At 40.6% G+C, this 6,693-nt stretch overlaps 2 non-coding genes across 2 annotated transcripts; one reads left to right on the forward strand and one right to left on the reverse strand.

Annotated features, from left to right (window-relative positions):
• The first annotated feature begins 2,870 nt into the window (after nucleotides 1–2,870).
• Nucleotides 2,871–2,952, forward strand: trnas-uga. Its single transcript has one exon. It is a non-coding gene; the product is annotated as a tRNA-Ser (tRNA).
• Nucleotides 2,953–3,167: 215 nt separating this feature from the next.
• On the reverse strand, nucleotides 3,168–3,241 carry trnat-agu. The gene has a single exon. It is a non-coding gene; the product is annotated as a tRNA-Thr (tRNA).
• Nucleotides 3,242–6,693: the final 3,452 nt, after the last annotated feature.

Below are 6,693 nucleotides of genomic sequence, written 5' to 3' on the forward strand. Positions count from 1 at the left end.
GCTGAGGTCTGAGTTTGGACCGGACCAATCCAAGACCTTTAACTGGTTCTCGTTAAACCAGAGGAGTGTTTCTTCAGCAGTGAGTTTAGGGTCATTGACCTGCTGGAAGGTGGACTTACAGTACATCAGTCTCAGATCTCTGGAAGACTCCAAGTTCCTCTCAGAAATTTCTCTGTTTTTTCCTCCATCCATCTTTCCTTTAAGTCTCACCAGATTTCTAGTCTCCGCTGATGAAAAACATTCCCACAGCATGATGCTGCCACCACCATCTCATTCTGAACTTGAGTCAAAAAGAAAACCAAGCAGCTGTAGTGTCTTTTCAAAGCTTTTTAACAAAAGCTCAGAGTACTTTAGCAGGAACTTCTTTAATTTGTTCTAAATTTGATGCAGATGTGTGGTGTCCAATACACAGGCCAATATGAAATAAATCTTTTCTGATAAAACTGCAACGTTTCAGATGGGTTCAGTCAACTGAAGGACACTGAGAGCAATGCGTGAAATAAAAACTAACCTTTAAACTCTGTGGATCTTCTAGGGAATGCACTTGAATCGTAAAAAAGATAACATGATCAAAGTGAATTAGTCATGTTTTTGAATGTTTGTCTGTGTGTTTATGGATGTCCCTGTCCCGTAAAGATACTGACAGATATTTGGTTTCCTCCAATAAAGACGGTTTTTGGTTTCATTATGTCACAGTGCAATGTGTTTTATTTCTGAGGGTGCAGCTGCCACTTCCTCTTCATTTCAGGGGCTAAGGATTGCAATACAAGGGTCTGCCATTTTGAGGATCCAATCAGTGTCCTACAGTGACATATATTGGTGCAACATAAATACCTTTACAGTGGATTATCCCCCACCCTGTTAAATTACCAAGTTTATGCGATGGAAAAACATAAAACCAAAATAAACCATTTGTAAACATGTTTGACCTTTATGGTGTCATATCCTGTACAGCTCAAATAGAAAAGATTGGTTGTAGACAAAAGTGAAAACAGTTGAAAAAATAGGATAAGCGTGTTGCATAAATATGCACGCAGAAACTCTCAAGTGCGTGACTGACCAAAATGACAGCAGTGTCCAGCTATTGTGACATCACTTTTTAATTAATTTCAGGTCAGGAAACGCTGAGCTCCTGTTCACCTCTCTCTAACTGGGTCTGGCTGGACAAACAGACCTAGAATAAGTCTGCAGGTCCAGATAATGTCACCTCCAAGGTTCTATAATGCAATGCAAAACAGAAATATGAGATTTTACAACACCTGTTCAACCGAATGACTCCTTCACACTGGATGATAATCCCTCTTGTCTCCATGACCTATCAGAACAGGGCTGGATTGCGGGAAATTCAGAAAACCTCCTGCAGTGTGAAGGTACTCGTGATGCTACTACTTGCTTAGGGCTCAACAGGTAGGTTTCCTGTCATTTCCTGTGTCACTCTTGTTTTATCTAGTTAATACTAATATGCCATGCACTTGTATTTTAATTCTGTTTTACTGTTGACTTCAGTGCCCAAAGGTCTATTATTGCATTTGCTCAGCTCAGGAGTTTTAAGAAGTTGCGTTTAATGGGTTTTGATTAAATGCTTTGCTAATAAGAACAGTTTGGGTGCAGTGTCATGGCGCACTGTTAGAAAACTTGAAGTACTAATACCGACCTCAAGCTTTAAATTTGAATGTTTTCAGGGAGTATACAGTTAAAGAGATAAACAGGTCCTCTGCTGCCACCTTCAGGAATGTTACGGTAACAGCATATATGAGAGAACACTTGACGTACCCACTGAACTAGAGTAACACTGGAATGGCCACTGACAGCAGCCATCTTGTAAAGACCTTTGAGTATCACTCTATTGGTGCACAAAGTAAAAGCTAATTACTGTGTTTTTATGATGTTATTTTTTTCATGATGTCATTTTTATGACTTTGGTTGAATTAGTGATCTCCAGCCTGTGTGCTTTTATGATGTAAAGCACTTTGAACCACCTTCTTGCTGAAAAGTGCTGTGTGAATAAATTTGACTTGACTTACTCAATGCCACACATGGATACAGACATTATACAATAAATGTGCATAAAGAACTAAAGAACATGGAGTATACCTAGTACAGTCTTGTTATTTACACATGTCAAGCAGGTGTCAATGGACAGTACCATACATTTTTGTCATTTCTCTAAAATTTGCTTTCTTTGAGCCATACTTTCCTGTAGAGTGATTGTAAAAGTATTTTTGATCAAGTTTTCTTCTTGTATATTGTCTGCTTTTTCACTCAAAGTATGAAAAAAATAGAATAATTTAAAACTTTTGTACAGCACTGAAGTTATTATTATTTTTATATATTTTTTTTAACTTTAAAATTTATAAAAGACAATACTTGAACCATGTGTGCCTAAACAGTGCCGAGTGACACACGTAGATCTTCTCAAGATGGCGGTCAAATATCTCGCATAGCGCAGGCCGTGGCCATTCAGCGTCTGCATTTCAGGCATCCCACACATTGAATGACAAGTGGCCACCAGGTGGCGGGGCTTTCTTTAAAAGTCTGGCGATACCTTTACCTGGTTCAAAACATTTTGACTTCCATAGTACAAAAACTTTGGAAAATAAAGGCCTGTAGCCAGGGGTTCTCGTGGCTGGAGTGTGTGGCCATTACAGCGTGGGTTTTGAACGGTTTCAGTTTTGTCAAATCAGGAAAGACAGAGGTATGTGATACACAGCTGTTGCTATCGGTTACCTTTTGCGGTCTGTGTCATAATGACGTGAGCAATATAACGACGACAAACACAAACAGCGCAGACTAGACATGTCCCTTCAAATAATGACAATCGTAGTCTAGTTCCTTTCAAATAGTGACTACTGTAGCCTTGTTGGACATGCGCTGCGATGGCCGAGTGGTTAAGGCGTTGGACTTGAAATCCAATGGGATCTTCCCGCGCAGGTTCGAACCCTGCTCGCAGCGTTTTTTCTTTGTTTCGGAACAACCTATTTTTGTTTTCAACGCGAAAACAATCGCGAAACCAAGAAACAGGTTAGTCTTTCAGAGAAAGATGCTGTGCGAAGGCTGATGACGAAAACAAAACTCTTAAAGGCAAAAACGGTTTTTTTAAGTCCACAGTAAGCATAAATGAGAATCAACCAGAAGAAAATCACAGTGTCAGCTATTACCATCAGAAAAGGCACCGCTGGGATTCGAACCCAGGATCTCCTGTTTACTAGACAGGCGCTTTAACCAACTAAGCCACGGCGCCACAGTGTCGAAATCTCGGCAACATGGTTTATGACAATGAAGCACAGGTGGCCTGGACGTCAGGTACACATTTAGGACTACTCTATTTTTTTAAACGTCTGCACATAAAATATAGATTTCATAAACACAAATTGGGTTTCCACATATTTGTATTCAATGCATAATACTTAAGACAATCTTTAGCTAAAAGTATTTAGATTCTAAAATACAGCCCATCCAAAGTGGTCTAAATACTAAAAAATTGTGTGAAATTGTCCTTTACCCAACTGCGAAATTAGATGCTGGGAATCAGAAGCTAACTTCAGGTTGTTCTGTTGTCTGACAAAGTTTCTCTGCAGTCATGTTTCCCCTTTTTATTTTGGGAAAATAATGTACATTTGCTTCATGCCTGTTGATGACAGCCAATGTTTAACTCTTAAGAGAGCTTAAACAAGTCTACATTCCTCTGAAATGACCCAATTATTATCATTTTTGTTGTTAATAAACTTTTTTGCACCTTCCTGATGACTTTCGGCTTCATAATATAACAAAAAAATGTAATTAGTGAGTGCTAGTGATTTTATTGTTTTGTCATTCTAAGCATGACAAGAAAGTCTTGTGTTGAATGACAAAACAAGAAAGCCAGTTCTTATTCATTTTTGACCCTAAAAAGAAAAACCACCCCACCCAGATCCAAGGACTCCTCCTAAGTGAAAAGATGTTGTCATGGTTAGAGCATACACAAAAATAAACTCTCATGTGTAATGTGTGACTGACTTTTCACTTACTTTCTGGTTTTAAAAAAAGCAAATTTTTCAACTTTCCACTAATCAGTCATCCTAAAATAGAAAGGGACATATTTTCCACTCTGTGTAATGTTCTTTTTTTTCTGCGAGTAATTTCCTGTTGTTTCTCATCCTAAACCACAGGCTCCTAGCAGCTTCCTCCTCTCCAACCACAGGACTACTGTTAGCGTAACACTCATTATGTGGAAAGAACACCGCGTTCATGTTCTGTGCTGTCATGACTACGGATCGGCACCAAACCCCCACAGGACTGTGGCATACTGTGTATCCTATGCAACACTAACACCAACCACATCCAGTGTCATCAAACTGAAACAAAAAATGGGCTTTCAGTGAATGTGCATGGAGCAGAGCTTGTTTCACAGGAGCTCCTCTACATCACTTCCCACAGCTACGTGTTTGAAGAGTTATCAGAACCTCTGTGTCCTCGGAGACATGAATGAATAAATGTCAGGTCCTCGGACAAAAAAAAAAACGAGTCTGCCAGGGCTGGTCGAGGAGGGCTGTGCCTCCAGGCCTCGGAGCTAGATTTCCCTGAAGCCTAATGCTGAGGAGTAGATACTGTGGCGCATCAAGGTAAGATTATACAACCTGCCAGCTGAAATTATCACCAAACTTGAGTGGATGATATCAGAGTTGGTTAAGAAGGAAGTGGCCGCTCCAAACTTCATGTTTAGCTTCAGATTAGCTCAACAGCAGTGTGTAGAGAGCTTCATGGCCATCAACAAGTGCAAAAAACACCACTCCACCACTGGATTCTAGAGCCGTGGAGACGTGTTCCCTGGAGGGACGAATCACGTTTCTCTGTCAGGCAATCTGATGGGCGAGTCTGGGTCTGGTGGTTGCCAGGAGAACGGTACTTGTCTGACTGCATTGTGCCAAGTGTAAAGTTTGGTGGAGCGAGGATTAAGGTGTGAGGTTGTTTTTCAGGAGTTGGGCTTGGCCGCTTAGTTACAAGAAAGGAAACTCCTAATGCTTTAGCATACCAAGACATTTTGGACAAATTTCATGCTCCCAACTTTGGAAGGTAAATAAAGAAACCACCCAGGCTGCACCGAATCTTACAGAGGCCCAAAGCTCTGGTGGAATGGTACAACCTAACCTACTACTCCAGGGCAACTAATATAAGAAATCTGAATTTATGAGTTCAATCTGAGGAGAATGAATTCCTCCCATCATGGCGTGTTTCCCCCATTCTTCTTGGATAACAGTTTCTCTCTATGGGTTAGGCTAGGTATAAAAACCTAACTTCATGCACACCCACACAAAATTGGAAGCAGCTGCAAATGTAGTCTATGTAAGCTCTATTGCAACACTGACACGCAAATGTGTCATAAACTAACAGCACAACCACACAGCCTATTGATGTTACCATACAGATAGAAGACAACACAATAACACCCATTTGAATTTCTGTGAAACGCATCATGTTTTCATCAGTTATGAAACTGACCAAGTGAAAAATGCACAAGTTGCAACATGCATAATAAACTGAAGACAATTCATCAACACCCATTGACAAAGTGGTAATTTGACTGTTTCAAAAAAATAAGTTACAACACTGCTGTAAAGGGCTTCGGGGCACTTTGTTCCTTTGCCACTTCAAATAACAAATTTAAAGTGTTTACGTACAAATCAGTTGATCGTTTTAGCATTATTTACGCCTCACCACTGAGCAGAATATAAAGCTGGCATGCCAACAATGTAAACCTCACATGGGCAAAGTGCAACCCGGGGGTGCAGAAGTGACTGTTTCTTCGTGTCAGTCTGGCCCTTAATGTCATCAAACTGAAACAAAACTTGAATTAAATTAATGAAAGACTGGCTTTTTATTTAAGAATCTTATAAAAGTTAAGTTCTTTTACAAGCCTTTTAACAGCTTACAACACAGAGTGGTGTCTATGTTTTTAACTGAAACGGCTCTAAAAGTTTCTTTACCAGGTTCTGTAAAGGATTAAAGGCGCATGCTTTTTTTTTTAAAATGACACTAAAAGTCATCTCAGCACTGCACAAACCATCACATACATTATAAAAGCCAATTAGGGCTGCAACGATTAGTCAACATTGTCGACAATAAAAATGCTTTGATGACGAATTTAATTGCTGGCGAGCTTCACACATGCGCAGTAGCATTCGGTGGCATGTTTAGTCATGGTGGCTACTGGTGAAACAACGCGGCTAAACGATCCAAGGTTTGGGGCAATTTCACTCTCCATAAAGGAAAAAATAAGCTTATCTGCAACATTTGCAAAGCGGACCTCACATATCATGCAAGCACTTCTGTGATGCACAAGCATTTAAAGAGGAGGCGCATCGGACATCTGGAAGCAGACACGGAGTTGTATATAATTATGTGATTCAAAATCCGATTAGTCGACTAATCGTTTCAATATTCAAAGACTAATTGACTATGAAAATAGTCATTAGTTGCAGCCCTTTAAAGCCAATTAGTAAAAAGACTGCCAGGAGGAGGCCCAGACAAGCCCAGATGAAGACCCAGGACACGCTGGAAGGACTATGTTTCTCGGCTGGCCTAGGAACGCCTTGGGATTCCCCCGGAGGAGCTGGCCCAAGTGGCTGGGGAGAGGGAAGTCTGGGTCTCCCTGCTTAGGCTGCTACCCCCGCGACCCGACCCCAGATAAGCGGAAGACAATGGATGGATGGATGG

This window comes from Kryptolebias marmoratus, linkage group LG7 (assembly GCF_001649575.2).
Source record: "Kryptolebias marmoratus isolate JLee-2015 linkage group LG7, ASM164957v2, whole genome shotgun sequence".
In the NCBI taxonomy this organism is placed as follows: domain Eukaryota; kingdom Metazoa; phylum Chordata; class Actinopteri; order Cyprinodontiformes; family Rivulidae; genus Kryptolebias; species Kryptolebias marmoratus.